We start from the raw sequence: 16,185 nt of genomic DNA, 5'->3' as shown, positions 1-16,185 counted from the left end.
AACTGGTGGAAACATCTTTATTTGCAGTTCAGACCTATTGTGCGTTGTTTGTGTGAAAAATCGATTTTAAATAGCAATCTTCTTGTAGGGAAAACTACTTGTGTTTCTTTACAAAAACAAATAATAATTAAACTAGTCGCATAAGGCCCCTTGGAGCCACCTTTTTGATTGAGAATCCCCATGGAGCCCGGTGCGCCAGACGCCAGAGGAATGGCATACAAGATGTATCCTTGTTGAAGTGACCTGATCACTAGTAGCACGCGACTAGGACTACAGGTCTACGACCAATAGATAGGGTGGAAGCCCTACTAAGGCTACACACAGATCTACTAGTCAGTCCCGAGGAAGACCCCACCAAGACGGTTCTAATATCGCACATTTTACAGGGGTCGAAACGTCAAAGCTTTATTGACAAGTGTTGATAATCGCCCAGGATAACAAAGAAATAATTTGACTATTCGCTCACTGGGCTGATATCTCTTTTTTCTAAACTTCACACTGCTTCAGATATAATTTTTATTTGTAGTATATGTCCATGTATTTTGTGTAATGTGTCTTGACATGTAAATATTTAAATGTTTGTGCTCACTCAAGTATTACATGTTATTGCAGAAGAACTGTTTTGTGTGTATTGAAATATATGTACTTAAAAGAATGTATACTCTCCTTTCAAAATACTGATATATAGATAAATATATTGTGTGAAATAATACAAGAGTTTTGTGGTTTGGTTTGGATAAAAGTTGTAATTCGCTTTTGCATTTGGTGACTGTTCTCATCCGGTTGGAGAGACAATTGTATAAAGATAATTTTTGATTTCTTTGAGTGGCAGAACCACTTTTTCACATGTGTAGCTAGAGGGTCTAGCTACTTCGATGGGTTTAAAAATGTACCGGACATTAGCCACGGCAAAACCCATGGCTAATGCCGAAAGATCAAAGAAAACCATACCACTCCAACCACTAAAGACAACACCCTACTGCAGGCAAGCTTTTCTATATTCGAATTGGTAATCCGTGAAAGAATCGTGCAGCGGGAGCCCCAGGGCATGATCAGAAAATGGTGCATTTGTCAGGGAGGGACAGACAAACAACTCTCTTCAGGTTTTATAAGACAAGTCCCTGCTCCTCCCTACTCAAAGGAAGGGGGTCTGCACTCCAAGTCAATAAACCCCACAGGAACTTCACAGGTCAGATGATTTTCAGAAAAAACAGGCAATTAAACATAACTAGAATATCTGAAATCTCCATGCCCCTCTTACATTACAGTACTCTGGAATAAACATGCCTAAAATATGTTCCTCAAAAAGGTGGGGAAAGTCCAACCAAGGTGTTTTTGGGGGGGTTTCATAAAGAGAAGTTGAGCACTTGCTTGTTGAAAGGAGAGGTGTATCGGATTTTTCAGACCACAATATACCAAAGGGTTTACAATGGTGGAGTTTCTCTCCCTAACTTACAGAACTACTATGGATCGGCAAATTCCTGGTGGGTGAAGGGAGCACTAAGGCACAGGATGAACTCACTGCACCTGGACAGATACAGAATGGAAGGAGTCGGATATTTACACTCTAGGTGTGGAGGAAGAGTATGGCTGTGATGCTAAATCCTACTTAAGTAGTTGTCAAAGTAGAGGAAACAGCAAACTCCTACATGGGAGGTAAAAGTTAAGTAACCCAAGAAAACCCACTTTGGGGAAGAACCGACATGCGAGACGTCGCTGGACTATCCGAATGTAGGAAGTGTGACCCGATAGGCGTTTTATAAGTAGGGGATTTCTGGGGGAGATACTGGATGAGGTCGTTCAAGCAATTAAGCTAAGGAATTGAACTTCACCTAGATCATTTTTAGATACATCCAAGTAAGATATGCAGTGACTAACTAGGACCAAATGTGGAAGGGGCTCCCTACTGGAAGCTGCATCGTTGGTTAGCACGGGAACCACTGGTGCAGCGTGAAAGATTAAGGCATTAACTAACAAGGCACCGAACACAATCAAAGACCAAGGGGGAGAAAGATGTTGCAGGACCATCCAGTGGCTGCAACCAAACAGACTAATTGGATTTTCTTCAGGAGGATTTGAGGTGTGTGTGTGTGTGTGTGTGTGGGGTGGATGTGGGGGGGGGGGTATTTGAAAGCCACAAAAACCAATGGAAGGGTTATTTCCCCACAAAAAGTTGCCCTTTTGGTCCTGCCACAGGTCTGCGCGAAAAGAGATCACTGCAGAAATACTAGCCAATAAAACGCATGCATTCAAGAAGGGGGCGGGACACTTGTTCAGCGTTTGAGTCGCAACAGTTGAAAACACCGGGGATGACTTGGGTGGGAGGCCTAAATATTTTTCGGTTTTCCCAAGTTTCAACCTTTTGATACAAGGACAGCAATCTCCAGTGACCACAGAAGAACTCTGGCAGGAGCCACCAGAAAAGATTTATTTTAATTTTTAGGGGGACCCTGGGGCGAAAATATCCATATAGAACCCCATAAACAGCCCCCAAGTCAACTCTTAAATGAGGAAAATTGTGTGAAAATGCGTTTAACCCTTCACACTGGTACTATGAGCTACACAAATGCCGAGGCACAAAAAAGTAGTACTATGCATACATAGCCTGTCTGGGGCAGACCTCAGCATGGCCAGGAACGCCGTCCATTCAGAAATAAATTGTGTACCAACACGGACTACTCACCAGATAAGTAACATTCTGCCATAAGGTCACACAAGGTACCAAGTGCTGTTAGAGCCGAGGATATTTCAACTCATCAGGGATTTCTGTGATCACGCAGAGGCAGGAGGCTGCTGCCAGAAAGGACCAAGGGAACTGAGCAATTTATTCCTTCATTAATTAGCATCTAATAGCAGGCGCGTTCCGATACCAGAAATACCCTGAAAGAAGCATAAACTTGCGAGAATGATCGACTATATCCTTCCACTAAAACACTTGAGGAGAAATACAGCTGGAATTCCCTGTGCCGTTTTTATAAGCGCACTGACGTGTACAAACTACGCAAGGGCTTTTCCTAAGCACTCTTTTTGAAGCTTTGCCAAGATTATGTGAAATGTCTGAAGGGCACGTTTAAAGGAATAAAGGGGGCGTGCCCCAGGGCCATTTACTGGGATGTCAAACATTTCAACTGGTGGCCACGCCTCCAAACGTTAAAGACTTCAAGCCTGTCCGAGCCCAGACACCAGCAGCTGGTGGCTCAGAAAGACGGGGTTGTTTGAGCCTGTCGTTGCAAAAGCACATTTCAAATCAGGACTATGAAATGACCGGCCATGAAAGAGACCCGTGACCGACGCCCCTCGGAGACCCCCTGGCGCCCTCCCTCTTGCACGTCTATAGACTGCACGCTCTGCTGGGGTATGGCTGCCTGGCATGCAGCCATTCACAAGCGCCTGTCACGTGTACCAAGGCCGTTTGTAGCACTAAAATCCGGACATACTGGTTCGGCTACTGCTGGAACAAAGTAAAAATAATGGCTTACGGTACACATGAGGATTGAGTGTGTTTTTAGATGCAAGTCAGGCCTGCATTCTAAGAAATACTTCTTGGAAGACAAAAATACGGTAGTAGGAATGTCTGGGTTAAAAGTAAAGCTCACTGTGCATATTTTAAAGAGCTGGTAACAATAAGACTTTAAGACAGCTGCTGTGTCAGACCAGACTTAAAACTGGCGATAGTGGTCGAGAAATGAAACATGAAAAATAAAAAAATAAAAAAAGTTTTGCTGAATAAACAAGGACGAATGAGGATTTTTTAAATCCCTGGGGAGTACTTCTAGTTAGGCGCACCAACAATTAATCAAAAACTCCACGGAATCAATGAACTTGCGACAACAGTTTTTCAAAATAGAAGCGTAAAAAGAAAAAAAGCCGCAAATGAAAAGAAGGCGAGGCCACAAGATTTCGTAGCGGGGTTATTTGTGTTGCTTTAGTTTGTCGTCAACAGGAAACCTCCACCCACTGCTCGTGCAGAGCACAGCATAGGGAGAGGCCATCCCACATTCCAGCAGCTGGGTGGAGGTAGAAGGCCTGCAGGGGTTAAAAGGGCAGCGCCGCCATGAGGGCAGGAACGGGACGAGCGTTCGGTCGGGAAGTGCGCACTTGAGTTGGAGAGTACAGGACTGCCCAGATAGGAGGGGACCCGGATACAATACTACCCGTAGGAACAGCGACAACACACAGCACGGAGCACCCTGCAGAAACCGAGCAGCACGGCCGCGAGGGCTGGGGGCTTTAAACTTGCACCCCACCCCTTTTCCGCTTGCCTTCTTCCCGAAGCTAAAAAAGATAAACTCATTTGGGGTGGGAATAGGAAGTTTTAAGCATGACTCTGCAATTCCATGCACCACTTTGAAGAGCTGCATGCATTCAACGGTGATGGATTCAACCCAGATCTGTTGACTGGGTGTGAGTGTTTGATTGGTTCAGATGCTCCGTCCATCACCACCCCCTTTTGTACCGCTTTGTCGCCATAAGTTGGCAGGGTATGGTCAAACGTTGAGTCCCTTGCTCACTTTGCCACTGGATTCAAGCAAGCCAGACTGAAGACGGCTGTAATGCCAGAAACCGGTCCTAGGAAGCTTGTTTCCGGTCTTGGCAGTTCGGGCTGGACTGTTCCTATGAGGCACAGGGTCAGACTGATTTGCATATGGCCATGTCTGAACTGGGGTGGCAGAGTGGGCTAAAGAACGGTGATGGATTCAACCCACATCTGTTGACTGGGTGCGAGTGTTTGATTGGTTCAGATGCTCCGTCCATCACCATCCCCTTTTGTACTGCTTTCAATCCAGGAACATGCAGAGAAACTATGGGTTCTCAACAGTAGCAAAGCCACTGGGTCACGGGCCTCAGTGCAAGGAAGAGAAGAGGCCCTCTGCTGGTTTTGAATGATAAAATACTGCAATATTCAGGGCTCAGTGGGCCCCTCGGGCCTCTTGGCCTCCCAATGGGAGCTATCTCTGCCCCGGGGTTCAACACAGGAGATGGACAGGGCGGATCAATGCAAAGACGAGGGCCTTCAAACTGGAAGCCAAAAGATTCCTAATGAGCAAATTCTTACCATAGGGGGTGGAGGCACTCAGAAGGTGGTTGTTCTTGGTTTCTATCTCCATGGCAAAGCGAACAGTCACGGATCGTCTCTTCTGCATAATATTATACTCTATACGTGTACCACTGTTTACTGTTTATTGTATTTTCACAATTGCTGTATAAATTTTATTTTTGTCCTCTCTTCCAACCCACTGTAAAGCGCTCCGATATCTTTCGGGATCTTGTTTGTGCTATATAAAACTTTATAAATAAATAAATGATTAGCTCCAGCCTCGGTCTAGGCCCAGCTGAGGCGACGTTCAAGGGCTCTCCTGTGAAATGGTTTAAGAAATTATATGCAGGCTTAACTTTGGACAGTGCAGAGATGCAAGACAATGTGTGGAAGATAGAGGTTTCAGCTCTATACATTTTTTTAACCATTTTTTACCATTAATCCCACATGGAGTACATTTCTAATGATCTCGGGTGCTGGCATGCACCACTTGCCAAGTGCTGCTTGAACGTCAGAGAAAGGACCCATTGGGGTTCTCTACCCTCCAAGTTCTTGCAGGAAATCTAAAGCACCCTATTTCTTGCAAGCTGCTCTCTAAGCCTAGGACCCCAGGCCAGATATGCAGAAAGCGGCCAGGTGAACCACAGGAGCCACTGCTCTTAGAGCCTAGGCCAGATCTGCAGCAAGAGGCCGGGTGAAGCACAGGAGCCACTGCTCTCAGAGCCTAGGACCCTAGGCCAGATCTGCAGCATGAGGCCGGGTGAAGCACAGAGCCACTGCTCTCAAAGCCTAGGACCCAAGGCCAGATCTGCAGCATGAAGCACAGGAGCCACTGCTCTCAAAGCCTAGGACCCTAGGCCAGATCTGCTGCAAGAGGCCGGGTGAAGCACGGGAGCCACTGCTCGTATTGCCTAGGACCCTAGACCAGATCTGCAGCAAGAGGCCGGGTGAAGCAGAGCCTAGGACCCTAGACCAGATCTGCAGAAAGAGGCCAGGTGAAGCACGGGAGCCACTGCTCTCAAAGCCTAGGACCCTAGGCCAGATCTGCAGAAAGAGGCCAGGTGAACCACAGGAGCCACTGCTCTTAGAGCCTAGGACCCTAGGCTAGATCTAGCGCAAGAGGCCAGGTGAACCACGGGAGCCACTGCTCTCAAAGCCTAGGACCCTAGGCCAGATCTGCAGCAAGAGGCCGGGTGAAGCACGGGAGCCACTGCTCTCAAAGCACGCGACCCTAGGCCAGATGTACAGCAAGAGCCCGGGTGAAGCACGGGAGCCACTGCTCTCAAAGCCTAGGACCCTATGCCAGATCTGCAGCAAGAGGCCAGGTGAAGCACGGGAGCCACTGCTCTCAAAGCCTAGGACCCTAGGTCAGATCTGCAGCAAGAGGCCAGGTGAAGCACGGGAGCCACTGCTTTCAAAGCCTAGGACCCTATGCCAGATCTGCAGCAAGAGGCCAGGTGAAGCACAGGAGCCACTGCTCTCTAAGCCTAGGACCCTAGGCCAGATCTGCAGCAAGAGGCCAAGTGAAGCACGGGAGCCATTGCTCTTAGAGCCTAGGACCCTATGCCAGATCTGCAGCAAGAGGCCAGGTGAAGCACGGGAGCCACTGCTCTCAAAGCCTTGTTATATAGCTCCTATATATCCTTATATCGTGTTAAGTTAGCATAGGTACATTTGAGATTTAAACGCCATTTTTCCTTTCTTGCAACTTCTGCACACGACCCTTAATTGTTGACTTAGCTTTCAACCTAGTTGTTTGCCGTGGTGTATGTGAGAATAATATGTTATTGCTCTGATATCAGTTTTTGTTTAATAAACCATGTCTGCACGGAGAGTGCTGAAGTTTCAGGAGCAACACGATATGGAATTGTTATGAGGTCTGATCTCCACGCCTTCATAGTCATAACACAAGTGCAGCCTTTGCCAACTTGGGCTTGAGGCGGGATTGATATTGCTTTGCACGAGAATTGTTAACACACTTGATGCGGTGCACATGCAGAGAGAGCTGGTGTATGCTGATGTGATTCCTTCATGCTAGGACACTAAGGTATGGGCCCGCCCTAAAACAACCCAAAGAGACCTTCTTAGCTAATAATATAATATATGTGTTAGGGAGGGTGAGATATAAGTGTTGTTAACTCTTATTCATTACAGCATGTTAACATGCTGTCACCATTCGCTTTTTATGTCTTAGTAACTATGCTGATAATTTTGATACTGATAATAAGTATACTTGTATTATCTAAGATACTGCGCCTGAGAAGACGGCATTAGTAAATAAACATTTCAAATGCACATGTGTCTTCTTTACTCCATGTTCTGGTTTGTAATGATAAATATAACGAAAGAGTGTTCATGAGTCCCACGTACCCTGAGGTACTGTAAGTTCATGTTCTGGTTTGTCTAAACATTGGGAGTTTGATATGTCCAATGAGACACTGTAGCTAGCTCGGTAAGGGGTGAGTTGGTTGCTAAGGTAAGTTTTGGGACACCCTAATTTGCCGAGGTTCCACTCCTCTGTGCACAGTTCCGTGTGAGTACAGAAACCCTGCAACATGGCGCCCAACGTGGGGCTATGAGTTATGGAAGGAAACAATAGACCTTAAATCGGTTTGGGGTTCAAGGGCCTGGCAGGTACGAGGCACTGAGGCTTTGCACCGTGCATGTCTCATCCCGAATCATATGTTGTTTTTAAATGAAACCATTTCCCAGACCACATGCTTTGGATTGGCTACATCTAAAAGGTTAAACACCCCGTCTTTCCCGGAGTTGGAGGAATATGAGAATTGGAGTAATTTTACTCAATTGTCCATTAAAGATATACAGGCTCTGCTTCTTAATTCCTCCTTTAACATTTCCAGTATGAATCCCAAGGGTTGGCTGCTTTGGCACCGTAGTGCTGATTCTTGCCAAAAAAGATTTTTAAATATAACTGACGGTTTTAAGACTGTTAGATCAGATCCCCGGTTTGATTTGAGTCATACTGTCACCTCTTACTCTGTGGGCAAGTTGTGCCAAGCTTGGCTGAAACATTCAACTTTACCTGCGGTTAAGTATCACCTTTCCAAATTGAATGCAGACGTGGATTTGAATGATTTCATTAAAGGCCCAGCTAGTGGCAGGTCGAAAAGGTGGTTATATGGAGTTTACAATGAAATTTGGAAACTCTCACAGATTGAGGCTGCTTCACGCCTTAGGGCTATTGATCAGGCGAATCTTGAGAAAGTGCTTGCAGTGGTTGACAATAGCATTAATGTGCTTTCCTCTAGAATTTACACATTAGATAATATTGTGTCGTCTGTTGTTGATATTGTGCATGATGAAGTGTCAGTATTATACCATGGTCAAAATCAATTACGGTCAATCATGCAGTTTGCATGGACACTTCAGACTCTGAAAATGGGTAAAGTTCCCTGGGGATACATGAACGTTTCCTCTTTATTTGCACCGTTTAATTTGACAGACAAACAACGCTTGCTTTCAATGCGTGATGCTTCCTTTTCTATGCTACATATTGAAAGGTTGGAATCTTTACCTTTTTCTGTGGCAGAAGCCACTGCTGCTACGTGGCTTATCCACGGTTTAATAACGCTGCCTTTTGCTTTATATAAGTTTTCAAATTGTATGAAATATGTGCCAATAGGTCGTTTTGAACCCTTAGGTAGCGGTTTTCTTCATGAGGTCTGGTCACTCCCATACACATACAGATGTTTCAAGGATGAACAGGAGGTTTATCTAACAGGGGATGAGTGTACTGAGACGCCAGATCATTCTTTAATGTGCAGACACATACAGTTACACGGTTCATGTAACAAGGACCGACCGAATATGGCTTGCGTTTTACAGGGCACGCCAGTTCCTGCTATCATCCCCACGTTTAAATTGTTAGAGAATGGTAGTTATTTAATGCTCAATAATGAAAACTGTTGTGGGTTAATTAAAGGTATAGCTTTCATAGTAACAGTAAGTGAGCGAGTTATTTGCTGCAGAAATGTTCTTTATCCTCCCACACGTGAACATAGGGAGTCTTCCATTTGGCCACAGATACCGACCTTGGGAGCAGAATTCAGCGGCATGGCTAGAATAAGAGCTCTATTGTCCCAGAAAGAGGTGGCCTTGAGCTCGGCCCGTGAAACTTTCGTGCTTCACATTGCTAACACGCGTACAGAGGTTCAGGCTCTTTTAAATACTGATTTGCCTTTGCATTTCGGAGCCATGGTTCGTTCTATCTTTAACGCATCCTCCACAACGGGCCTAGCACATTTTTTTAAAGTTGTTAGCGGTGGTCTCGTGACTTCCTTTGAGAAGATTTTTGGAGTCATCCCTGCCTTCTTCCATTCTATTTTTTCATCCTTATTTGGAGGGTTCCCGTTTTTACTTGCATTAGCGGCTGGCGCTTTCGTGGTTTTCTGCCTTTTTAAATATGGATGCCCTTCCTGTGCAAGACCACGCTCAACTGCTACTGACGCGGTTTCGCAACCGCATGCTTGATTATTATGGCACACTGCCGTTGGCGACTCTAAGCACGGCGTTTGGATTATCTTTTCGGTTCTCTTATTTCACCTGTGTCCAGCCTGTATTTCGCTGCCTGACCTGTGATTTCCTTTGGGCCATTGATTTGTGTCTCTGCGGACCGATATCTTCTGACGTCGATTTTGATCAACTGATGAGTCCTATCATTGCTCACGAGTTGGTTTGTTCTGACGAAAGGATTATGGCCTTGGCGGTGGCACATGGACTAATGGGTCCCTGGGATGTGTTGTCGGCAGCGCAAAATTTCTTGGAACGAAGTTTTCTTGAGAACCCACCGAGCTGTCCTCTGATGGTTATAGAGGATCCGGTGCTGGGAGATCACGTATGTTCCTTTCATCTTTTAAATTGGATGGCTGAACTGTTTTCGGATGAGGACAGTGACTTCCTCCTGGAGGCTGTTGCAGCTTACTTTTCATATACAGTCTTATCATAAACAATGCCTCGAATTGACATGCTGATTAATAGCATTTCCTTGATTTTATTGACTTTTGGTCAAGACATTTTATTTTTTGCTTGCCTATTGGCTTGAGCCACATTATAATTGTGGGCTATTTTTTAGCATTAGTTTTTATAATTGAATTTTTATTCATGCTCATTTATTGTTGGATTCTGCTCTCATGTGATGGCACTTCTGTTGTCTTATTTATTCCGTTCTCGGATCATGGGGGGGGTGTTATATAGCTCCTATATATCCTTATATCGTGTTAAGTTAGCATAGGTACATTTGAGATTTAAACGCCATTTTTCCTTTCTTGCAACTTCTGCACACGACCCTTAATTGTTGACTTAGCTTTCAACCTAGTTGTTTGCCGTGGTGTATGTGAGAATAATATGTTATTGCTCTGATATCAGTTTTTGTTTAATAAACCATGTCTGCACGGAGAGTGCTGAAGTTTCAGGAGCAACACGATATGGAATTGTTATGAGGTCTGATCTCCACGCCTTCATAGTCATAACACAAGTGCAGCCTTTGCCAACTTGGGCTTGAGGCGGGATTGATATTGCTTTGCACGAGAATTGTTAACACACTTGATGCGGTGCACATGCAGAGAGAGCTGGTGTATGCTGATGTGATTCCTTCATGCTAGGACACTAAGGTATGGGCCCGCCCTAAAACAACCCAAAGAGACCTTCTTAGCTAATAATATAATATATGTGTTAGGGAGGGTGAGATATAAGTGTTGTTAACTCTTATTCATTACAGCATGTTAACATGCTGTCACCATTCGCTTTTTATGTCTTAGTAACTATGCTGATAATTTTGATACTGATAATAAGTATACTTGTATTATCTAAGATACTGCGCCTGAGAAGACGGCATTAGTAAATAAACATTTCAAATGCACATGTGTCTTCTTTACTCCATGTTCTGGTTTGTAATGATAAATATAACGAAAGAGTGTTCATGAGTCCCACGTACCCTGAGGTACTGTAAGTTCATGTTCTGGTTTGTCTAAACATTGGGAGTTTGATATGTCCAATGAGACACTGTAGCTAGCTCGGTAAGGGGTGAGTTGGTTGCTAAGGTAAGTTTTGGGACACCCTAATTTGCCGAGGTTCCACTCCTCTGTGCACAGTTCTGTGTGAGTACAGAAACCCTGCAACAGCCTAGGACCCTAGGCCAGATCTGCAGCAAGAGGCCAGGTGAAGCACGGGAGCCACTGCTTTCAAAGCCTAGGACCCTATGCCAGATCTGCAGCAAGAGGCCAGGTGAAGCACAGGAGCCACTGCTCTCTAAGCCTAGGACCCTAGGCCAGATCTGCAGCAAGAGGCCAGGTGAAGCACGGGAGCCACTGCTCTCAAAGCACGCGACCCTAGGCCAGATGTACAGCAAGAGGCCGGGTGAAGCACGGGAGCCACTGCTCTCAAAGCCTAGGACCCTAGGCCAGAACTGCAGCATGAAGCACAGGAGCCACTGCTCTCAAAGCCTAGGACCCTAGGCCAGATCTGCAGCAAGAGGCCAGGTGAAGCACGGGAGCCACTGCTCTCAAAGCCTAGGATCCTAGGCCAGATCTGCAGAAAGAGGCCAGGTGAACCACAGGAGCCACTGCTCGTATTGCCTAGGACCCTAGACCAGATCTGCAGAAAGAGGCCAGGTGAAGCACGGGAGCCACTGCTCTCAAAGCCTAGGACCCTAGGCCAGAACTGCAGCATGAAGCACAGGAGCCACTGCTCTCAAAGCCTAGGACCCTAGGCCAGATCTGCAGCAAGAGGCCGGGTGAAGCACGGGAGCCACTGCTCTTAGAGCCTAGGACCCTAGGCCAGATCTGCAGAAAGAGGACAGGTGAACCACAGGAGCCACTGCTCTTAGAGCCTAGGACCCTAGGCCAGATCTGCAGAAAGAGGCCAGGTGAACCACAGGAGCCACTGCTCTTAGAGCCTAGGACCCTAGGCTAGATCTAGCGCAAGAGGCCAGGTGAACCACGGGAGCCACTGCTCTCAAAGCCTAGGACCCTAGGCCAGATCTGCAGCAAGAGGCCGGGTGAAGCAAGGGAGCCACTGCTCTTACAGCCTAGGATCCTAGACCAGATCTGCAGAAAGAGGCCAAGTGAAGCACGGGAGCCACTGCTCTCAAAGCCTAGGACCCTAGGTCAGATCTGCAGCAAGAGGCCGGGTGAACCACAGGAGCCACTGCTCTCAAAGCCTAGGACCCTAGGTCAGATCTGCAGCAAGAGGCCAGGTGAAGCACGGGAGCCACTGCTCTCTAAGCCTAGGACCCTAGGCCAGATCTGCAGCAAGAGGCCAGGTGAAGCACAGGAGCCATTGCTCTCAGAGCCTAGGACCCTAGGCCAGATCTGCAGCAAGAGGCCAGGTGAAGCACGGAAGCCACTGCTCTTAGAACCTAGGCCAGATCTACAGCAAGAGGCCAGGTGAAGCACGGGAGTCACTGCTCTTAGAGCATAGGCCAGATCTGCAGCAAGAGGCCAGGTGAAGCACGGAAGCCACTGCTCTTAGAACCTAGGCCAGATCTACAGCAAGAGGCCAGGTGAAGCACGGGAGCCACTGCTCTCAAAGCCTAGGACCCTAGACCAGATCTGCAGCAAGAGGCCAGGTGAAGCACGGGAGCCACTGCTCTCTAAGCCTAGGACCCTAGGCCAGATCTACAGCAAGAAGCCAGGTGAAGCACAGGAGTCACTGCTCTCAGAGCCTGGGCCAGATCTGCAGCAAGAGGCCGGGTAAAGCACAGGAGCCACTGCTCTCAGAGCCTAGGACCCTATGCCAGATCTGCAGCAAGAGGCCATGTGAAGCACGGGAGCCACTGCTCTCAAAGCCTAGGACCCTAGGCCAGATCTGCAGCAAGAGGCCAGGTGAAGCACGGGAGCCACTGCTCTCAAAGCCTAGGACCCTATGCCAGATCTGCAGCAAGAGGCCAGGTGAAGCACGGGAGCCACTGCTCTCAAAGCCTAGGACCCTAGGCCAGATCTGCAGCAAGAGGCCAGGTGAAGCACGGGAGCCACTGCTCTCAAAGCACGCGACCCTAGGCCAGATCTACAGCAAGAGGCCGGGTGAAGCACGGGAGCCACTGCTCTCAAAGCACATGACTCTAGGCCAGATCTGCAGCAAGAGGCCAGGTGAAGCACGGGAGCCACTGCTCTCAAAGCACATGACCCTAGGCCAGATCTGCAGCAAGAGGCCGGGTGAAGCACGGGAGCCACTGCTCTCAAAGCCTAGGACCCTAAGCCAGATCTGCAGCAAGAGGCCAGGTGAAGCAAGGGGGCGTGGTTTGGGCGCCGACTGGGATGGCGGCGTGAGCCCGGAGCTCCGTCTCGGATCCCGTACTTATCCTGCCGTACCTCGCCAAAACGCCGGCGGAGAGCCCGGGAACCTTGCCATAGGAGCGGGTTTTACCGGGGCATACTTTGGAACGACGGCGGATGCTCCAGGGCGGGGTAGAGAGCCAGAACGGTCCTTGTCGGGGATCGCGACCGAAACCCCAGGATGGCGGCAGCTCCGGCTGGAGGCGGAGGAACTGTGGACCACGGTGCTTCCCGGCAGAGGTGAAGGGTGCGCTGCTGCCCTGGAGACGCGGCGAAACAGCGGCCCGTTGACGCGGTGGGGTCTGGGGAAATCCGTGAAGAGGTGTGCGCACAGCTGCCCGGCGGCGGGCGACCGGGAGGTCCTTCCCCCAACCGCTGTCCTCGGCTGCTGCATGAAGTGGGCCGCCCTGTGAAGAGGGACGGAGACGGCGGGACCAGCGCTGGTCAGCAGTAAGGGACGGCAGAAACGGGGGCCCATGGAGAAGGGGAGCGAACGCATTGAGGAACAGATCCCCGGACCAGCGGCTGGTCGTCCACTCGGCGAGGGGGCCCTGAGAGGTATCCGGCAGCTAGGAAGTGCTGGCAGTGGTGGCGGGAGGCTGGATGCCGGCCCTTGGAGGGTTGAATGTGAGACTTTTGTGCTGACGTGGAGCTGAATTGCGATTGCGCTGCCACCCACAATTAGAGTGGACAGGCGTGGGAGACGCCGGCGAACATCGTGCTGAGCGGCAGGGGCTCCTGCGGGACCAGAGGTGAAGATTGGGGCTGGGAGCTCCGCGGAGATGGAGGGACGGTGAGCTTCTTCCCCCCCTCAGGCTTGACGCCCGCGCGTGATACAGAGCGCTGAGTAGCAGGGGTCCAGCTGCGGGCACCGGAACGAAGGGAGTCTGGTCGGGGGGTTTGGTTGCGGCGAGGCCCGCCGACTGCCAAGGGGAGGTTGGTCCCCGAGAGGAGCGAGTGGACGTCGGCCATTTTGATCGCCTGAGGGATCTTCCATACACCGGGCGGTCTCTGGCCAAAAGGAGACAGTTAATACCCGGGGCACGCACGGTGCTGAAACGTACGGGGGCCCGTCCCCAGGGAGTTGGTGCTAGGACTGCGCAGGCTGCCTCTGGGTGCTGTCGCGACAGTCCGAGTAGTATCCAAGATGGCTGATGTTGGTGGAGCGGCGGCGGCGGGGCTAACTCAGGGTCACACGGAAAAGCCGAGCATGGATAGCACGCTCCAGGAATGCCCGGATGCTACGGCGCAGGAACGCAGACTGAATGCACGCCTCGACAACATATTGGAAGCGATTACAGCGACCACGGAGGCGCTGCATCAAGATATTGCGCAGGTGGCCACGGGACTGGGCCTATTGAGGGCGGATCACGCCAAACTCTCGGATAGGGTGAAGGACAACGAACTGCTTCTCCAGGAGCTCAAACCGGCGGTGGTCACTGCGGAGCATAAACTGTCGGACATCCTGACCCGACTGGCGACGCTGGAGAGAAGAGCGGAGGATTCCGAAAGTCGCAACCGGAGGAACAACGTACAGGTAGTGGGCCTGCCGGAAAAAAATTGAGGGGGGACGACGCAGTGGCATATATGGAGCACTGGTTCAGGTCCACCGTTGCTCCTGAAGGCTTATCTCCGTTCTTTTCGATTGAAAGGGCACATAGGGTCCCTTCTCGCCCACCCATGCAGGGTCGGCCCCCCAGACCGATGATTGCTAGGCTTCTGCATTTAAAAGACCGAGACTTGTTAATACAAAGAGCGAGAGCAGAGGGCCCCTTCCAGGTGGATAATAGCTCGGTCACAATCTTCCCGGACTATACACAGGACGTTCAACGGAGCAGAGCTACGTTTCTAGCGGTCAAGAAGGAATTGAGAGAGGAGGGAATACAATACTCGCTACTCTTCCCAGCTAGACTGAGAGTGATCCTAGACGGTGCGACCCAATTTTTCCAAACTCCGGATGAGGCTTGGTCGTGGCTGGAACTGTACAGAGCAGGAACTGACCGTCAGCACAAAAGTGGGAAGGAGAAAAAGGGACCAGTTCAGATCCGAAAGTCTCAGCGGATCCGCAAACGAGACAGGCTCAAGCGGGCGATGGGAGGAGACATGATGGCGGCGGAAAGGAAGGGAGCGCTGGCTGCGACGGCGACCATCACGGGGTCACAGTGTGGAGAGGTGGTGGAGGATTCGGAATCGGAGAGCGGGGGAAGGAAGTCTGGAGGAGAACTGTCGGAGGCGGACAGCTCTGCGGGGCCGACGGTCACACCTCAGACGGCGGATGGACTGTTCAATGAATAAAATGTGGGCATGGTGGTGGCCCTCCACTGGAGCACAACTATGCTGATGGCTGGCACTTGGCAGGTACTCTGTTGACACTTTCATATGGGATCACGGACAAGGGGTGAGGGTTGGCCTGCCCCGGGTCGGTGCTGGAGCAGCACCCGTTGCCCTTAAGGCCTCCTGTGGTGATTGCCACAGGTTAGTAGAATGTGTGTGATGTTACAGGTTTGGATGGGGGCTAAAGCAGTGCTATTAGGTCCTGTCCTGGGGAATGGGGTTGGGGAAGTTTGTTGGGGTGTTTTGGGGGGAGGGTATGGCTGCAACGATGCGGGGGGTAATCTGACGCTGCTGAGGGGGAGGAGGGATGTCGGAGATGGGCTCGTTACCTGATTTGAAGTGTCTCACATGGAATGTTCGTGGACTCAGGAGTATGTCAAAGAGATACAAAGTGCACGCCTATCTGGTGAGGAGGGGAGTTCAAATTGCTATGTTGCAGGAGACTCATTTAACCAAGCAAGTGTGTGAAGCATTGCAAAAAAGGTGGCGTGGCCAGGTGTTTGGTACCTCGTATTCAGCGTT

The 16,185-nt window shown here is 49.4% G+C and overlaps 1 protein-coding gene across 3 annotated transcripts in view; it reads right to left on the bottom strand.

The window, feature by feature from the left end:
* The window catches only part of LOC144763879 (inositol-trisphosphate 3-kinase B-like), a 292,849-nt gene that overhangs the window by 247,772 nt on the left and 28,892 nt on the right, over positions 1–16,185 (bottom strand). Inside the window, exon 1 of one of the 3 annotated variants that reach the window (XM_078649873.1) lies at positions 2,684–2,918. The exons of the other annotated variants lie outside the window; for them this stretch is intronic. The gene's annotated coding sequence lies outside the window, so the exon portion shown is untranslated. Of the gene's footprint in view, positions 1–2,683; positions 2,919–16,185 lie in introns of those variants that run through there. 3 annotated transcript variants of the gene reach the window in all.

The sequence above is a fragment of the Lissotriton helveticus genome, chromosome 6 (genome assembly GCF_964261635.1).
Source record: "Lissotriton helveticus chromosome 6, aLisHel1.1, whole genome shotgun sequence".
NCBI classification, from domain to species: Eukaryota; Metazoa; Chordata; class Amphibia; order Caudata; family Salamandridae; genus Lissotriton; species Lissotriton helveticus.
This window is presented reverse-complemented; position numbering and strand designations above follow the sequence as displayed.